This window comes from Sparus aurata, chromosome 2 (assembly GCF_900880675.1).
Source record: "Sparus aurata chromosome 2, fSpaAur1.1, whole genome shotgun sequence".
NCBI classification, from domain to species: domain Eukaryota; kingdom Metazoa; phylum Chordata; class Actinopteri; order Spariformes; family Sparidae; genus Sparus; species Sparus aurata.
In genome coordinates this window covers 1,167,614-1,187,595 of record NC_044188.1, presented here as the reverse complement: position 1 = coordinate 1,187,595, position 19,982 = coordinate 1,167,614, and the positions used below count along the sequence as shown (strand labels likewise).

Genomic DNA, 19,982 nt, shown 5'->3' with positions numbered 1-19,982 from the left:
ATGCCAGTCCTTAATCTTTTAAGGATGAGGTACTGACCCAACATGGACCTGATGGACGTTGGTATCAGGAGGGAAAACAGCTGAATCTCCGGCGAGGTGATCGTGGAGAGCAGGAGGAGACTTGAGGAGCTTAAATCAGATAAAAAGTCAGTAAAAGAACCGGACTTTCTGTTCCACAGCTGACTAGACGCTAGCTGGGATCAAAAGCTCAGTTGTTTGCAAGACGGGAAACAGGAGGAGCAAAGGAGAGGAGATAGAAAGAAAGGTGAGAGATGGATTAGAAGAGGTAGAGACAGAGATGGAAGATTCACCAAAGTGCAGAGAGAGGACAAGAGATGAAAATGAAAGGCTTGTCAGGTCGGACAGAAGAGAGAGAGATGGAGGACGGGAGGAGGAGAATAATCTTCCTCCTGGTCCTCTTCTTTCTGCAGACGGGAGGGAAACACTGCATCCTCCAAAATGTCCATTAACCTCCTTACACAAATAGTTGTAAATGCAACTTCTTTAAATGTCTCGTTTTTAGTGTTTCTACGTTACTGTGAATTAACTTGGATCACCTGGTGTCTGAATGGTGCTACATACATAAACATTCAAAGCCAAAAGCATTCAATTATTCATTAATTCACACACAACATGCTTCTTTATATTCTTTGCTGACACGCAGCTAAATAGCTGATTGTGTTACTGCCACCTGTAGATCAGTGTAGTGTGAAACCACTGGCAGGTGTGTGTGTGTCGACCCGGGAACACAACAGAGATCCACTGATAGAGAAACAGCTCCATAGTACGACTGGAGGTCAAAAACTCCTCTGGGAACCCATCAGCTACGCTACGGTGATGACACACCCTCAGCGGGCAGCGGCATCGTTTTTAGTCCAATGAGTGACTTGAAACAGAGAACTGCAGACGGATAAATCAAGAAGAGATAAATACAATAAATAAGCCAGATAAAAGCTGAAAATGTTCTGATTCTGTCACCGTCTAACTCTGCTCTTCTGCCAGAACACTGAGCAGCAGAGGTGATAGGTGGTAAAATGATTACGCTTCCGAACCCAAAAGGTCAGAAGTTCTATTGATTGATTGATTGGGTCGAGCAGAAACTGACGCAGTCGATTTGGAACTATGGATGTACAGCAGGTGAAACTATCTAACGTTCCCCCGCCCTGAACGCACCCTCGCTGCAGAGATCACTCAGCTGAAGGTTACGTCATCGTTAGTCAATTGATTTTCACTTATTCTGAAGAGTTCTGGTTCTGTAGGTCACAAGATACCAGCTTCTAAACTGAATACTTCCTTTTGTTCAATAGAAATGGCACTCAAGCTGCAAACTGGAGGAATTCAGAGTCTGTTACTGAGAACCAACAACACATGAGGTCAGCGTAGAAATGACAGGCGGCCTCCGGCGGCGCGCTGCAGGTGGCTGCTGCTCGTTTCCACAGTCGTCACTGTAAACTTCTGCGACTGAGCCTCGGCGGTAATTAATCACGAGCCTTTCCCCCGCAAGAGGAATTGATGTTTTGTTTTTCTGGGCGCTGACGATGTGAAAACAGTCCAACCAATCCCACACTCTCACGTCATCACCACTCCTCCTCCTTCCCATCCCTCTCTTCTCCCGTTGACCATCCGTGCATCCGTCTCTCTTTTTTCCCCTTCATCTATTTTTGTCCTTTTTGTCCTTTTCCACTTTCTTAATCCCATGTTCCTCGGTGCTCACCATTAATCAACTTCAACCCAACATCCAATTTTCTCCTCCTCCTCCTCCTTTCTCTCGCTCCATTTATCCCCTTCTTCTCCCCCTCTCTCCTTCCTCTTCCTCCCTCTCTGCTCGACTTCAGTGATGAAATAATCATCCCTGTACATTCTTTAATGGCTTTTTCTTTGGGAAAGGAAAACCACTCGCTCTCTTATTTGTGGGCACTTTGACTCTACTGGAAACTCAAACCACTGCAGTGCTGCTTCAGTAGAATCTGTTTGACTGAGAGGTGAATCCTGAATCAGATGCACGCCTTCTCGTCTGCAGAACAACCCTTCCCTCATGATATTAAAGGGATGTTCCGGTGTAAATTTAATCCATGGTCTAAATCACTGTGAAACTGTGTTAGACTTCCTCTCGAGAGATCAAGTTAGCAGACCGCTAATTAACGGAGTTTTATCAACCTCAGAAACGACCGCACGACAACAATACACTGCAGTAAATGGATCCAAATATAAACCGCCACCAAAAAGCCACAAATAATGCTCAGAACAGCACCAAACTTCAGCAACAGTACAAATAGGGTCTCAGCACATAGTCCGGGGCATCTAACCTCCGCTAGCTTAGCTGGATTTCTATTGTGAAGCTAAAAACAGATTTCAACTCTCCTCCATCAGCTTCCGGGTCGGGGAAGTCCCGACGCGACGATTACCGAGTGCGGTTCGAAATGCTCAATTCTGTTCTTTTCCCTGTCCGCTCTCGATAATAACTGTTATAAACTGGCAGGTAAGACACATATGAACTTTGATTGCTTTTCCATGGAGTCATAATCATACATTTTCATCCATGAGCCGCGGAACTCTACTGCACTCGGTAATCGACTCGTCGGGACTTCCCGTCAACAGGAAGCTGCTGCAGAAGAGTGGTAAATTTAGTCAGCTTTTCAGTAGAAATCCAGCTAAGCTAGCGGAGGTTAGATGCCCCGGACTATGTGCTGAGACCCTATTTGTACTGTTGCTGAAGTTTGGTGCTGTTCTGAGCATTATTTGTGGCTTTTTGGTGGCGGTTTATATTTGGATCCATTTACTGCAGTGTATTGTTGTCGTGCGGTCGTTTCTGAGGTTGATAAAACTCCGTAAATTAGCGGTCTGCTAACTTGATCTCTCGAGAGGGAGTCTAACACAGTTTCACGGTGTGTTAGACCATGGATTAAACTTACACCGGAATATCCCTTTAAGGGTGTTTCGCTGAGATTCAGAGTTTCTCTGGCTTTAAAATGTACATTTGTTGTATATACACAAATGTGTAGCCCTGTGCTGTTCATGGAGCCTCGTTTAAACGATGTAACCGGCTGTCGTCCAGGAATTTGTTATATTTGCAACGGGTGTCAGTTTTACTGCAGAGAGTTATGTCAATAATTAGTTTACCGAAGGATGTTCTTCTTTTCTTCGTATTAGTGCCTCCCAGTAAAAGACAATGGGCCAGGATATGAGTGCAGCCAATAAAACTGTCCCGCCGCCTCTCCGGTACACAGCATTAACTTTTATCTGTGCTCATCCTTTCACTTATTCAATGTTCATGTTTCTGTCTTCATCTCCTTCAAGGGCAGCGAGGACTCCCTCAGCTGACATTCATCTATTAAAACTGTGCGTAAAATAAAATAAACTCTTGAATCTCGTTGTTTTCATGGTTATTCTTTTCAGCATTAAGCTTTTTTAGGATGCCGACGGCAGATGTTTTGAACGTGATACAGGATGTGGATGATTAGAAACACGGGGTCGGTGAGTTCCCGCCTTCTTCCCCCGACTCTCATCAGTCGATTCTGACGGCGTCTGGGTCGCTGCAGTGTGAAGGCTTTACTGGGAGTCATTGGATTGGAAAGTGATGAGTGTATCAATAAGAAATAAGCTGCACATTGATTAGACGAATTGAGTTTGCAGGAGTTTCTTATTCTGTCTGGCTGCAGGGTTTAAGATTGGTCACCACGCTCAACAACACGAGGCCAACGGCGGACAAGACATGGCTGCATCTTGTCAGGGGATGATGGTTATTTACCTTCATTAGCAAGACGAAGAAAGTGATCTGTGGAAATTATAAAGTCAGAGTAGATGGTTGGATGCCTTATTTGGAAGCCCAGTCAGGAATTACTCATTTGTGACCATTAAATGCACAATTAAATGTTTTGTTATTGGCATCAAATCCCAGGAAATCACCAAAATCAACAATAATTGTTCCAGTGTCTCACTTAAAGCAACAAATGTGCATTAATCTGCTGCTGGAAACAGTTCAACAAACGTACAATGTTCTCCAGTTTGAGTTGAAAACTACAGCAGCCAGCTGTTGTACTAAATGATCGAGTTGAATAATGTGAGTGTGAGTTTGCTCCTTTCACACCAGACAAAATAAAATCACTCACACCCACTAACATCTGGCTTCTGTCTTCAGTTGGAAAGGACTCAATCAGCATCAATTCCTGTTAATAATAATCTGCTGGCTCCAGTTTACTCAGGACACGTCTGAAGTTTCTCCTGATATTGATCTGACCAGGACACGCCGTCCACTCCATGTGAAGCAGTCGAAGCGGCTTAAACATCTTCCTCCAACATATATATAGCTTCATCTTTAGGCCTCCGTTCACATCCAATCAGAGAACTCCAGTAACACAGTTTCAGCTCTTTTCTATTGTTAGACAGTGTGCAGACGGCTCGTCAATCTATCGTCAATCCTGCTTTGAATTGTGCTGCAGGAGCGACCTTTCCCTTCACATTTGCATCACTGATTGATCCTCAAATCTGTCGATCCCCGCTGAATACTGCGGCAGAGACAGACAGAGGAAGCTTCAGGGGGAATAAAATCTGGAGGTGTTTTTTTGGCAGTTTCCAGCTCTGACAGCTTCTCTACCCTGATCTGAACTTCGACAGATAACATTCAACTACTTCTGTTAAAAGACAGACGGAAAGACGAGGAAGAGACGTGAACGACAAGACAAAAAAGAGTGAGACAGCAGAGCAAAAAAGAGAATGTCTGTCCGAGCATTCACTCAGTTTCTCCTCTCCCCCTCTATGGTCCACATCTCATCCACTTCTCTCTCTTTGCAGCCTCTTCTGTCTCAGCAGCTCCATCAAGTAATTAATTCAAGATCCAAATGTAAATGTTTTGTTTCATATAGTGGTTAATCGTACATCTTTAGGTTTGGATTGTTGGCGTGACAAAAAAAGGACATTTTGGGGATTTGAACTTGGACTTTACTTGGAAACTGTGACGGACATTTTCCTGACATCATTTTAATCACTGAGTTCATCCAAAGAAATTACAAATTTGAAACATAAAACCAATTTACATGCTGTCTCTTTTCATATCGATCTATCCCAGATTAATGTAACCGCCTGGCCACCTATCAAAGGTAAATGGGGGAATCTCATTGGCCAGAGTCTCTCCCTGCCTTTCATCTCTCCACTGTATCTATCAATCTTATCCGTCATGTCCCTCCATCCATGCAACCATCCATTCATTCATCTTTTTCACATGTCCACTGATTTATCAAGCCGTCACCGACTCATTCAACCATCTCACTGATGCAGCGATGGACAGAAGACACCACCTGATTACACTCATGGGAGACGGACAGATAAAGTGTGTACAGTCTTCTTAAAGGCTGACGATGCAGGACGACTACGTGTTGCCTCGTTTCAGGCTTTCTGACAGATGTTGAACCTGACGTCCAGCCAGGAGAGCATCGGTGAGGTCAAACACTGATGGGGAGGTGAAACGCTCTGGCTCACGGTCCAGTTTGTCCCAGCGGTGTTGGTTGGATGAGGTCAGAACTCTTTGCAGAGAGGTCAAATTCTTCTCCACTCCAACTTGGAAACCAACACCTCGTGGAGCCGGAGCCTCATTTTTAAAAATGTTTTCTTAGATTCATACTTGAACCTCGTCTTCAATCGTTTCTGATTCATAAAAGATGCTGAGCGCCTGTGAGCTACATCTCAAAAAAACGACTTAAACTGACGAAACCAACCTTGTGATTCCACCTCTTACAGTGCAATGCAGCACAAACGAGGGTTTAGTCAGGAATAGCCATGAACCAAAAGAATAAATCAAACTTTCGTGCTCCTGCACACTGACATACCCGCCAGAACTCCCAATCTTTGCAAGAATCTCCCCTTTTTTTTTAACCCTTTCTCGCGCTATCTCCCGCTCTGTAATCTGACCTGTTAATCTCCCAGTTTCATGGTGATGCGTTGGACCTGGTAAACCAACACAGAGGCAGACGTGCAACTCATCACCGTGCTCACTCAAAACCCTCCACTCGGCTTCCAAATGTCATTAAACTTGGTGCAGGAGCGCCTGCCATCAGACAGGACCGTCCTCCTGTTGCACTGTTTCCACACTGATATTCAGAATCAGTCAACTCGGTCGAGCAAGTGGATTCAATCACCTTAGTCCAGGCTATCAAGACCTCCCTGTTAAAGACATCTGCCTGCATCTCTGCAGACTACAAACCTGCAGGACTTTATCCCCCTTTTGTCCATTTGTATGCATTTTTATTGACCTTACTGTGAGCTATGGACTGTAGACATTGAGGGGAGGACATTTATTTACCTCAACATAACCAGCAGGAGAATCATTTACATCGAGCCCAGACTTTGCAGACAGATACGATCATTTCCACGTCAAACTACGGCAACAAACCGGCAACTTCTGACACAAAATTAGAAGAACACTGTAGTTTAAAGTATTGTTGTTTGCAGTAGGATTTCCCTTCAGTGAAAATATGAGAGCTTGACCAAACTATGAAAAGGAGACTCAACACTCTGAGTGTTTTCATGCAGCTCTGGCTATGACTGCAGCTTCTCTCTGAGAAGTTTTGATAATCAAAGTGTTTCAGAGGTCTTTCTATATTTTACCCACTTCTTCAAACTGCCCGTGCCATTTGGATCTCAAGAGACCGTCCTGCTCACTTAAGAAGGTCAAATAAATTCACAAAACTGAATATTCAACCATTGTGCATGTTTAGTGTTGCATCTCAGAGTCAGCGAGGAGGAATCGCTTAATTTTTTTTTTATGGTTTTCAAGGGCATGTTAAGCTGAATATTGGGAGCCACACGTACTAAATGACCGCTGGACAACAGCCAACTGCTGCATGCTTAAAGACTCCGGAGACAGAGTGGGCGGGAGCTCGGCGCTTATCCGTTAAAGACCGATTGAACGCGAGGATGCTTTATTAGCCCCGAACGCCTCCATCCCAAACACATTAACAGATCAGAGTATGGACTCGGGCTAATGTGGAAACACTAAGGTGCAGTTCGACTGTGGTAGTTGCCGAAAACGAGACGAACAAGACCGCTGGCCGAAGAAGATCATCCGCTATTGATCTGCTAACCCAACACCCGACAAACACGTGGCGTAAAGAGGACGTCCGTCTACAACTCAAAGTTAATATTTCATATAATCGTTCACCAGCACCCTGCTGACTGATGGTCCTGCCTCCTCAGTGGAACAGTGGGAGAATAAAACCTCTGTTAGTGATCAGGACAACACTGCTTCTTACAGCTCACACAGAAGCAGCATTTGGAAATTGGATTCAGGAAGCTGATTGGATATGGCTCACTGATTGGGGGTCCATTAAAAAGGTAGGGTGTAATTACCAAACATCATATTTAAAATCACTTCAATAATTACCCCAACAATTATTGAAACTTACCAAAATATTATCTAATAATAACAACACCAATTTTCCAATGAGCAGTTCATGTATTGCTGGTAATTTCTTCAATACATTTCCAGGAAACCTATTGATGAAGCGATCAGGTATTTATCGACTGTGTTCAAAAATAGCAGAATATCATTATTATTTAATCATGTTTGCCGCAATTTTCAATACATGTTGAGGTAATTACTGTGGTAATGTACCACCTACGCGCCATGACATCTCCCCGACCTGTAAATACCAGAAAATGTAGGATCAGATTTCTCACAGATGAGATTTAACATCCTCTCATATGCTAATTTCAATAACTCATGTGCAGCTCGCAGATGTTACGATCTATAAACCCCACTCGCTCCTAAACGAGGCATGAAAGCTTTAGGACTTAACGGGTGTTTTTCTCATTTAACAGAAATGGATTCTACATTAACTTCTTTTAGATGTGATGAGTTTTTCTACGAGCACGCAGGAAACCCTTGAAATTCAAACCTGTCAGTTTCCAGATTTCTTCAAACCAACGAGAAGCGTCTGACTGCCGGTTGAGTTTCCTGCCTCGACACCTGCCGCTTCTTAAATTACAGACAATCTACCAGTCAGAAAAGATTGCAGTATGAATTCAGTGAACAATTCCAAGCAAGACTGTCAAACGTGTCTTTAAACTGACTTCCTGTGAGCGTGCTGCTGCAGGCTGCCCCTGACCTCTGACAGATATGTGCTGTATGTATCAGAGATTTCACTGTTGCGTCGCAGCCTCACGTGTGTTTAAAAACCCGGTCGAATCATCATCATCATCGGTTAACGCTAATGCCAGGAAACACCTTTTAACACGTGCATTAGGTTAAAGTTATGTATGGTTACGACTGAGGTGACGGATGGTTGTAGAGCTCGCCTCGTTGATGGGCGGTATTGACGTTCTCTGCACTTACTCATCACTCAGGAGTCGGGAGAGGAGACGTGTGATGCCTTTAATGGATACAAATCGACTTACACAGATTTAAACACGGCTGAGCTGAACTGAGCTGAGCTGAGGAGGAATTATTAACTATAGCAGTGTTTTTACTCCAGATGATTGGCAAACACGTTACCATCTTCAGAAGAGGACAGCGAGTCAAACAACCAAATCCACAGAATTTCCTCAAACTATTGGCAAACACATTTCACCTTCAACTTTATGTTCAGACAATGTTGTTGTCTTAACACCCGATTTTGTCCCCACAGATATGACGGCGCCAACCTTATGATTCCACCTCTTGCAGTGCAATGCAGCACAAATGAGGGTTTAAACAGTAAAAGCCCTGAACCAAAGGAATAAATCAAACTTCCGTGCCGCTGCACACTGACATACCCGCCAGAATTTCCCAATTTTTGCAAGAGTCTCCCTTTTTAACCCTTTCTCCCGCTATCTCCCGATTGGTAATCTATCCTGTTAATCTCCCAGTTTCATGGTGATGCTTTGGACCTGGTAAGCCAACACAGAGGCAGATGTGCAACTCACCACTGTGCCCACTCAAAGCCCTCCGCTCGGCTTCCAAATATCCCGATAGCCACCAACATTTTCCAGTTGGGTTTGTTGAAACAGGAAGCAAATGGTGGTTATGAGGCCTCTTACTTGGCGGCCATCCTGCCATCACCGGACCACCTTCTGTCCAGGTTCGCAGAAACAATACAGACGAATTTACATTTGTCAGCAAAATCACACACAAACTACTGAACTCCATCCATGAGACTTTAACATTTGCACATTAGGGTGTGTTTTATTATATTTTAAAGAATAATGCATGGATATTTATTGGTGTATCTAGGCGGCTGGTAGTAGTTTGAGTACAGGAGGGGACTGTTTGCGGAGGTATACACTCTACTGACTGCCATTCTATCTACAAACGTCATCAGTTACTTGAATCACGAGACAGGACTTGTTCACTTTATGATCCATGAGCTTCAAAAACTACATGTGGAAATCTCAAAGAGGGCCAAATGATATTTACTATCAACGACATTTTGAAACATCTTCCGAAGCAATTCATAAATGTTATGACTTTGAGGCAAAAATCCGATATTACAATATCACCACTAAGACCATATATAGTCTCAAATCATGATAATGATAAGATATCTGTAATATACTGCTTGGGCCTAATCTATGAAACATTAGCCGTTTTTATACTGGAGCAAGCCGCCAATCTGGCCATCCTATGTCCGCGGATTTAGACAGAAGACGGTAAGTTGGGGGTCTGTTTTGGTCCGCCAATATGCCGCCTCGGAGGGTACACTTATTTCCGCCTCCATTGCTGTAAATCCGAGCCGTCAATGTGCCGGCAATTGCGTGAGGTGGGCGGAGGTGTGGATGACCTGCACTGTTGTGCGACCCACAGCCGGGGAGTTTTAAAACCAGGAAACAGCTGATCACAGCAGTCAGTCCATCACTTCATCCAGACGTCAAGATGAGCAACTGGACAGCCGCTGAGATCCAGGAGATGCTAGCGTCTCCTCGGTCTCTGTAGCTGTCTTCGCTGTCCGCTTGTTGTTGTAGCGGCAAGCTACGAACGGTAGCTACTTTCAAATTAAAAGCCCCCCGCTAAGAACCCAGATCTAAACTCCAATGGGGTGTAATGTAAAGCTCTTATTTTGAAGACAAATTCGACCTGCTTCACTGTTCACACCCAAGTTCGTGGTTCACGTCACGTCACATGTTTACGCCTACCCCAGTGGCGGCCAAGTGGCGACTCCTGGAAAGAAGGAATATTACATCTCCCTTTTAGAAAGACAAGGCGGCACATTTAAGCCTTTATTGCTGCAGATGTGCCGCCTAAAAGGGGCTAGTGACGGGGAACAACATTCACATTTCACATCATAATTATGAATACAAACTTCTACTATTAAATATAACAAGATGTTTGGAGAAGGATGGACTCACCACATCGACTCTTTTAAAAACACCTGCAGTGAGAGCGTCTAAACTGAGCTGCAGAGATCTGACACCAACGCCCCCAAATAAACGCTGGTTTCGGCGTTCGCTAATTTCCCCCCGCTCCTCTGAGTAAATCAGTGAACTACTTTGCTTCTGGCTTCATGGAATAATTACCATGTAATGAGGGGGCTCTGGAGACCCTGGTGTTATAAGATAAATCACACGGTGCTCAGGTTTTTAAGGCTTCCAAATGTGTCCCAGGGGTTTCCTCCAGCTCAGAGACCATTACACTGTAAAAAAAAATAAAAAAAGTTTGATCCAGGATATGTGAAGTCACTACATACCCAACGCTTTTATTAATATTCTTTTAACGAGATCTTTCACCTTCAAAAGCATCATTTAAAACATTCAAACAAAATCAAATGTAAGCGTCACAGAGCAGAAGCTTGAGGGAAGATAAGTCATGTTAACATTTGTGATTTAAAGCTGGAAGTGTGGCGTCTTTTATTTAGGATCTTTGAATATCAAGTGAATTATCTTGATCTATGAATCTGCATCTACAGTGAGACATTATTTTCCTCTTGAATAAAATGCAGCAGATAGAAATCATCTTCCCAGCGTGTCATTTTGTGCAGTGTAGGTGGTTGCGGTCGAGGCCACTGGGGGTTTATTTTGGAGTGGAGTTATGAGATTTAAGGCTCCCGTGGAGCAGACAAACATTTAAAAGCAAACACAATCCTGCTGGAGAGCATTCAGATGCCCGGAGCAGAGAGAGGGCACCGCTGGAATCCAATGAAATGATTTGCTCGGGATATAAATACTAACCCTCCGGCTCATCTAATTTTTTTACATTTAGGATGGCCAACATATCGCTGGAAAGGTTAAACTGGGTTAGCAGCTGTTTTTAAATCTAAGACTTCCGTTTTTTTTGGGGTTGTTTTCTGCCTCTCCATGTCACAGATCGCCTGGTTACACAATAAATACTGAAGCACACTCGCATTCATATCTGAGAGCGAGTCCAAGGTCAGCGTTTGGGATTTTCTTTAAGATTTTATAACATTTCCAGTTAACAAATGAGATATAAAGATTTGAGTGTTGTTGTGTGTGAATGTGGCGGAGGACAGCCGGCATTAGCACCTGTTTAACATGCCATTAGATAAACCACAAGCTGGACGCGCCTCTATAAAACACACACTCCTGTTTCCACATCATAGATAATGGTATAAATGGCCTGCAGGAGATGTGCAGCAGACATGTGTCGGACTTTCTGTGCCCACGCAGAGACGTGCAGGAAGACAGATGGACTGATGTCTGCAAGCATGCGAGCCGGTCGTCACCTCTCATCTGCTGCTCGTGTGTCGAAGCTACTCGGCCTCTCGCAGAGCTCCGAGTCGAGGAAGGGTCTTATTACCGCCTTCTCCTCCTCTCGCTTCACTAACCATCCTCACTGTCTGACAGAACAGAGGAGGCATCGAGAGGAAAGAAAGATGGAGTCAGACGGAGTGACAGAGGAGTCAGAGAGGGGCTGAGGAAGAGATCAAGTGCGTGGGTTTGTGGTGAACGTCTTCCTGTACAGTATGTTTACTTCAGAGGATAATGTATGCATTTTAAGTCTCTGACCCCGTGTGGGTGGTTCTTTCTGAGAGGGTCAAGTGTTTTCAAAGCGAGAGTGTGTGTGTGTGTTGAACGTGGGAGTGTGTGTGCACATCTTGTCAGGCAGTGTCAAACCGCTGTTCCCCGCACTGTCACTGTGTGACATGAGCGCTCGTAGTAAAACAGCGTTGAGTTGGACGGTGTTGGAGTTCACCATGGTAACACGCTGATAATCTCCTCCCCCTACAGACGCTGAATTAAGTGGACCGTGACGCCGAGTGCTGTTGTTGTGGAGTGTTTTCCACCGCTGCTCTGTTACACAACCGTTCATCTGTCACTGTGTGGGTCTGACGGACGGGAAGAAACATCCAGCGCCGTTAGACTTTTTTAATCCACTCTTCTTCTCTGTATCACGACTGAAAACCCGACACGGACGGGCTGGAAATGAAACAGAAAGTAACTTATTTCAAAAAGTTAAAGGCTTCACAGCTGAAGTGTTTTCATGATGGAGACAAATTATTATTTTTTATATCGATGACTTCCTTGATTAGTTTTGTAACAGCAGGTCCAGTGTGTAGGATTTCGTGGTGCGGTTGCAGACCTTAAAGAAAAATGCTACTAAGAATGCTAAAGGTGTTCTCTAGACCCAGTGTTTGGTTTGTCCATTCGGGCTACCGTAGAACACCTTCTCACCATGAACTCATCAAAGACGGCAGCTAATCTATGAGAGAGGAGCAGGTCGTGTGAAATTAACATAGTTAGCACGTCCCGTATGCTACCTATGTTCTGTTATTCAGGTACGTACGCTTCCTTACATAACATTACTTACAAACTATAATTTATCCTCTGTACAATCTTTAATGACAAATACTATAAATGAACTATGATAACAGATTTCAGGACTCGTGTGACCTCTTTTCAGCAAATCCTGTTTGGTGCAAGCGATGATGATGAAGATGATTTGCGGGCACAGCTGCTGTTTCTCCTCCTGCTGCTCCTACATATCTTTAAGAACACAGAATACCAGAAAATGGTGGGAAGTGCAGCGTAATCCCCATGAACCAAATGCTCCCAAAACTAAACCTGTTGCATTTACAACATTATCAGACTGCAACACATCATCGATTCATCCAACAAACCAAAACCCAAATGATATACGTAGTCTGAAATAATATAAAAACAGAAAAAGCTGCTAAAATCCCGACACTTGAGAAATTGCAAGAGCGTAATTGTAGTCGAATACACTAAATGTTTCAGAGTTTATATAAATTAATGATCAAAGAATTCCGTCATTAACATTCAGCAGGATTATTTTATCCTCAGCTGCTCAATATCTTCCATATTCATTAATTTATGAGAAAACAGTTCGTTCCTCAAAAGGCAGCGGCTCGTATTTTTGCATTAAAGGAAATCCTGATCCACTTATTGACTGGATTGAATAGAGAGTGAATTAAACTGCGCCGGACTCTTTAATCTAATAAGATTAACAAAGCATTTCTAATCCACAAACAACCAGGACTTTCCAACGCTGTAAACCTCTCTCAGCCCTGCAGTGCCTCAGACACGCTTTCACTGCTTTCACTGCTTTCTGTGCACGAAAACACTGAAAAACACCATTAAAACCCGAAAACTTGCCATCGCAGCCAGTTTCTAAATGTTACATCCTGTAGAAATGGCCTCTTAACGCTAACGTCTATGATAACACCATTAAACGTCTTTATGAGTCTCATCAACTTTGACCAGGATTCGTCCGAACACGTCACATTTCCAACAAACCCGGCAAATTGGTGTTTTTATGAGCAGAGCCTGCGCGGCACTGCAGCGACCGACCGACGGGTGTAATGACCGAGTTTTATCTAATAAGATCAGCGGCGCTCGGTCTAATCCTCCCGCCACCTCCTCTACTGTCAAAAAAAAAACAACATTAGCATTTTTATGGTGCAGCCACGGTGCACAAATGTCATCATGATTTCTGATATCAGCTTATATTACTCTCGTTAAGGCAACGGGCCACAATAACACTCTCCCTGGATGGAAATATAACCAATTGATGTATGCTTTGTATTCCAGCACGGAGGAATAAATCCGGAGACCCTGTGATTCAGTCAGCCAGCCGCTATCAGAGAGGAGAAACAGCTCAGCGGTGAGTGTGGATCTGAAAACACAACAGTCAGGGGTTCAGCTGGAGGGTGGAGCGGATGTCTGAAGGGGATCCTGTCTTTATATTTACTATTTAACACTTTTTAGCTGAAGGTGTCTCAGGTCTCTCCGTCTTTATACTGAGGTCTTTTACCCTGAAGCCACCTGGTCGCTTCTTGTATCTGGTTAGTTTCATCCACAAAGTGTCATTCCAAACGTTCAGCTCTAAAACTGCACTCAGCTGAACTATTTCTGCACAATTTTTCACTATAAACAGAAACTCTCAGTCCTGCTGTGCATTCAGCTCAGCTGTAAGCCTCTAGCATGGTTAGCTGTTAGCTTCTTTAGCCAAACAAACTGAAGGACTCTACTCAGCTAACAGCCAACTAGCTCTCCACCAGACTGTTCTGATGCACCGTCCTCTCCGTTTAAAGGGATATTCCGGTGTAAATTTAATCCATGGTCTAAATCACCGTGAAACTGTGTTAGACTCCCTCTCCAGAGATCAAGTTAGCAGACAGCTAATTTACGGAGTTTTATCAACCTCAGAAACGACCGCACGACAACAATACACTGCAGTAAATGGATCCAAATATAAACCGCCACCAAAAAGCCACAAATAATGCTCAGAACAGCACCAAACTTCAGCAACAGTACAAATAGGGTCTCAGCACATAGTCCGGGGCATCTAACCTCCGCTAGCTTAGCTGGATTTCTACTGAAAAGCTGACTAAATTTACCACTCTTCTGCAGCAGCTTCCTGTTGACGGGAAGTCCCGACGAGTCGATTACCAAGTGCAGTAGAGTTCCGCGGCTCATGGATGAAAATGTATGATTATGACTCCATGGAAAAGCAATCAAAGTTCATATGTGTCTTACCTGCCAGTTTATAACAGTTATTATCGAGAGCGGACAGGGAAAAGAACGGAATTGAGCATTTCTAACCGCACTCGGTAATCGTCGCGTCGGGACCTCCCCGACCCGGAAGCTGATGGAGGAGAGTTGATATCTGTTTTTAGCTTCACAATAGAAATCCAGCTAATATTGCTTTAACCAGCGCAACATGTTTGCGAGGTCCGGCCTGCGAGACATTTGTGACTGAGGGGAAAGCTGGACAGGTAACACAGGAATATTTCTAAATGTTCCTGCCAGTAACTGTAAGTAGAGCTGACAGCGCTGCGGAGAGAGATAATGATGGTCGCAGCATGAGAAGACAAACTCGTGAGCGTAGACAGAAGTGGTCACGTCAGATTGTCAGTTACTAAACGGTCGTCTGTTTGACCCGAGCTCAGCGGCGCACAGAGAAATCGTCTGACATGTTTATCCGATCAACGATTAAACAAACCACCGATCAACATATTCAGACCGAATATCAGCTTGTATTGATCGGTGGGTGATCATTTAGAGCACCATTGATCTTTAAACAGAGGAGAGGGCAGCCTGCTGTACGCACGGATTAACAAAATGAAAAAATAATCATTTGCATGTTACTGTAATTTCTTCCTGAAAGCCAGTCCTTCATGCTCTCCTCTTCCTCCTCCAGCATTAATTTTAACCCTTAACCTTAAACTGTCCGTAGCGAACCAGGTCACTAATCTGTAGCATCTACAGACTGAAATCCTATCCCAGTTATTCAGCTCCAGGCCCCCATGTGACCTCAGGAAATACTCAATAAAATGTATGGATTACAGTCAGGAAACCGGAGCAGGGCTTAAAGGATGCATGTGTGCACAACACGAAGACGGAGCCGCTGAAACAGCAACACGGACGAAGACAATTTAATAATGGTATGGAACAGCAGATCAGATCACAGCGCCTGAGTGCTGTACATCCAGATCAACCTCACACTTCACCTTCACACAGACGAGCGACAACCTTCTTTTTCCAGCTGCTGTCTTTAATATGAATGTGCTCACTTCAAAAAGAGGTCTTATGCACATCCCAGGTGTTAATGCGTTGATCTGTGCGAGTGTAAAACAAGATGTTGCTCCCAAAGACCACTTATCCTCAATCAGCACCTTCCTGACTTTATTCTGATGTGATTTCATTTGGCAGAATGACTTAATCCTCCACGTGCATTCATAAAAATGTGAAATGAATGATGAATGAGGCGAGCAGTTTCCTGGAAAGCATCAGACACGTGTGAGAATATACATCGAGTACGCTTATGCTTATGATGGGATGATTCGGAGGGATTTGTCTTTTCAACACGTGTTTTTGTATGAAAGATCATTTTGTAACAATGGTTCTGATTCAAAAGATAAAACTAAACCTCAAATACATGAAAATCAGTTTTGTCTGATTACTTTCATCCCTGCATTGTCTCATCAGATGTTCCCTGTCTTGATTAAGCTGCTGTGGGTGTCGGCACTACTCCGGGAGTCATTAGTTCGAGGCGAGCGGTTGAGCAGCTACAGGCCCCGGGTGGGTTACAAACAGAATGTGGAATTAAGAGCAGCTACACCCTCAACGTGGCTGCTTCTGGTTTTGTCTCAATCCCACTGGTCTGTTCTAAAAAAAACACAAAAACAGTCCTGAAAGTTTGTCAGCGTTTTGCAGAACAAAGGCACATCTATTGGTTGAGGGCGCTATTTGTTGAAGGCGCTGCAATCTTTCATCACAGTTTCATCATAAATAAACACTTCAGGTCACAGTTTCGCCCCTGAGACGCAGCGAGGAGCAAGTCTGACCAGAGTGCAGATAGATGCATTAAATAAGATGAGAGCACGTGAAAAGCATGACTACACTCGGGGTGATCCTCACAGCAGTTAACGTTTCTGCAAACCACAGATGTATTTAAATTTGTACGTGTCATAGTGTCATATCACATTCACATGACATGCTTCTTACCTCACTTTCATGCTGGGAGTTAGACGAGATGGCGACAAAGCTGCCGAGTCTGCATCCTCTGAAGGACTCGGCCTTTGTGGTCTTTGAAGGCGAGTCCTTCAGAGAGACCTTGTTAACCTCGTCAGCCGTGTTGAATGTGACGGTCTAGCCTTTGGAGCGTTTCCTGGTTGTGTCACCAGATGTTTTACTCTTACGTCACTATTTCTGTGACGATCTACGCCACGCGATGTCGCCAGTTTCTCTCTTTCTATCTACTGCAGAGAATCTTGGGATATGTGAGGCCACGAAGGATCGTAGCGGTGCATCCTCCAAAAACAGGGAGAAGAAGGAGCATCTGGAGGAGCCTTCGTGTGGCGTTGTGACATAATTGGCCTTCAAATGCTCCTCTGAAGGATGCAGACCTGAACTGAGACACAACAACTGTCTGCAGGTTGAGTCTTCATTCAGAATCTGTAAGCCTGAAATTGGTGTTTTAATGAGGCCTTGGGACAAAACAGGTGTTCACGCCTCCTTCCTGACCCTCACCGATGGTTTCCACCTGACCAGTCCTCACTGCAGCGTTGTGACGAGACACATTTTTAAAACGGAGCATAAAAAACACAAAGTTTTAACTTATCTGTGGTTTTGCAGGAATGTACTTTGCCAACATGAATTCTGTTGAGTGGGTTGATCCTTAAAATTATACATTTGTGGATGCAGATTAACATTATTCCCCCGACACCTGCCAGGCTCTGTGCTAAACCACCAATCTGCCAAAATAAACACTGCGCCACAAAAACAGATATAGTAGCTCAGAGGGGACTGTGGGTATTTTTATGAGCACAGAATGGATTTTTTTTTTTGCAGACAATGCCACAATATTGGACCCCTGAACCGCCGTGTGTCTGGACCTCAGACCGGCTGCCAGTCCAGAGCCATTAATCAGAGAAAGGTGAGCGTGTCGTGTCGATCAGCGGCGGGCCCGTCACAATGAGCTGTAAGGTGGTTCTAATGGGGTCAGCCGGCTCTGGCCTCATTCCACAGTCTGAGAATTATTTCTAGACGGCGCCATCACCTCTATCAGTCCGACCAGCCGGGCTATTTCTGCCCACGCCGTCATGCGCTACACATACGGGATTATTGCTGAGACCACATCAGGATCAACAAACACACAGGAACACACATCGTGGACTTACACAAACACGAGCGCACAAACAGAGGCTTTATGATTATGAGCACAAACCGACTCTGGGGTAGGAGAACTGTGAGAGGAGCACATTCATACGCCGGTGTTTCGTTATGTGTGTGTGTGCTGATGTCATCGAGAGCAATGACGGGATCTTTAACCTCTCCTGTAATGACAATCATGACGGCAGTAAAGTGGGGGATGAGAGCACGGGAGGAAAGAGGGATGGCACGGCAATGATACTTACGGCTGGCGCTGGAGAGGTCAGGATGAGAGCAGGCGGAGAGGAAAAGATGAGGAGACGGCACTCGAAGGAGGTGACGGAGGGGTCAGGGTGAGGCTGGGCGGAGAGAGGGAAGGAGATGTTAAAGGGGTAAACGTGAGGTGGAGGACAACGCGTGGGAGCGTGAAGGAGAGAGGGAGGGACTCAGGCTGAGATCAACGAGGGAAGAGGTGGAGGAGAAAAGATGGGGAGAGATAACTGTGGCGAGGAGGCAAAAGGTTAGATGAACAGAGAGAAGGAGGGATGGAAGACTGATGAGGACGAGTGGGATGGATGGAGGCGGGGAGGCAGAGGTGGAGGACAGGATGGACAGATGATAGGAAAGATGAAGTTGGGAGAGGTGAAGAGGGGAGACTGTGTTCTGCAGAGAGGGAATGAAAGAAGGCAGGGGAAAAATAAGCGGCAGATTTCTTTCCACATCTCTCTGGTTGGATGTGAGAGAGAGATGGAAAAAAATGATGGGATGAGAAGCCAAGAAGAAGAAGTAGGAATGACAGGAAGGAGGGAGGGTTGACAAATAAAGGAGTAGATGCAGGGATGTGAGGATGAGGAGAGGTGGAGCACCAGCAGAGGACAGGATGGAGGGAAAGATGGGGGATATGTGTCTCATTAAAGTCGGATCAGGGGCTAAGCTGCAGAGGTAATTGTCAGGTCTGGTCTGGCGTGGACCGGTTCGGCCCAGGCTGACCCCGGAGCTGTGTGTTTATTAACCTCCTCTCTGCTGGGCCGGTTTGGACTGAACACATGCCGGAGGATCAGCCGCTGGTTGTGGGTCCTGTCGTCTCTTCAGTCTTACTTAAAATAACAGTGAAAGCTCTCCGAGGCTTCCTGACGGCTCGCTGCTCCACCGACGACAGCGAGCGCCGGCTGCTTTGTGTGTCAGGACGGATCCCATCTCAGCCGGGCCAATTAAAACCAACTGATGCATGATGGTCCCCAAAGTACACTGACCCGCAAACAACAACCTGCTCTGTGCTGACGTCTGTTACGCATTTGACTTTTCTTTTTACTCACCAAATGTCTGACTGGGATCTGAAGCTGCAGTGAGTCCAACAGGAAGTGTGAAGCAACCAGACGGGTGTCCAGGTGCGTCCACACAGGTGTTTCCACTCATTCCGGCTGATTAGCTCTCTGCTCAGGTTGAATGTGAGCACAACTACAAACTGCAGGAGGGACAGCGTTCGTCCCAGCTGCTGTGCTTTGTACAGGACGTCCAGCGAGTGATTCACTGAGTCACATGACCTGATTACAACAACACGCGTTTTCTGGTGTCGGCTGCCCTGAACAGGTGCAACTGATCCACAGGTTCTGCGGAGGCCCGTCAGGACAAAAACATTAAAATATGACCACTGACACAGTGGGATATACTGCAGGATACCAGGAGTAGTGTAACAGGAGTATGACTATCAAAATAAAGGTTCAATTCATCAGTTTTTGATGTAGCTGGCCTGGAGAAGAAGGAGCATCTGGAGGAGCCTTCAGACTGGGACAGCCTTAACGCGTGCTAAAGTGCCCTCCTGGGAGCTGAAAGCGTGCTAAAGTGCCCTCCTAGGACCCAAATGCATGCTAAAGTGCTCTCCTGGGAGCCAAAAGCGTGCTAAAGTGCCCTCCTGGGAGCCAAATGCATGCTAAAGTGCCCTCCTG

The 19,982-nt window shown here is 45.0% G+C and overlaps 1 protein-coding gene across 4 annotated transcripts in view; it reads right to left on the bottom strand.

The window, feature by feature from the left end:
* The window catches only part of LOC115569871 (leucine-rich repeat and fibronectin type III domain-containing protein 1-like protein), a 302,682-nt gene that overhangs the window by 265,002 nt on the left and 17,698 nt on the right, over positions 1-19,982 (bottom strand). For 3 of the 4 annotated variants that reach the window (XM_030398095.1, XM_030398102.1, XM_030398070.1), the window contains exon 2: positions 18,303-18,395. The exons of the other annotated variant lie outside the window; for it this stretch is intronic. The gene's annotated coding sequence lies outside the window, so the exon portion shown is untranslated. The remainder of the gene's footprint in view (positions 1-18,302; positions 18,396-19,982) is intronic. 4 annotated transcript variants of the gene reach the window in all.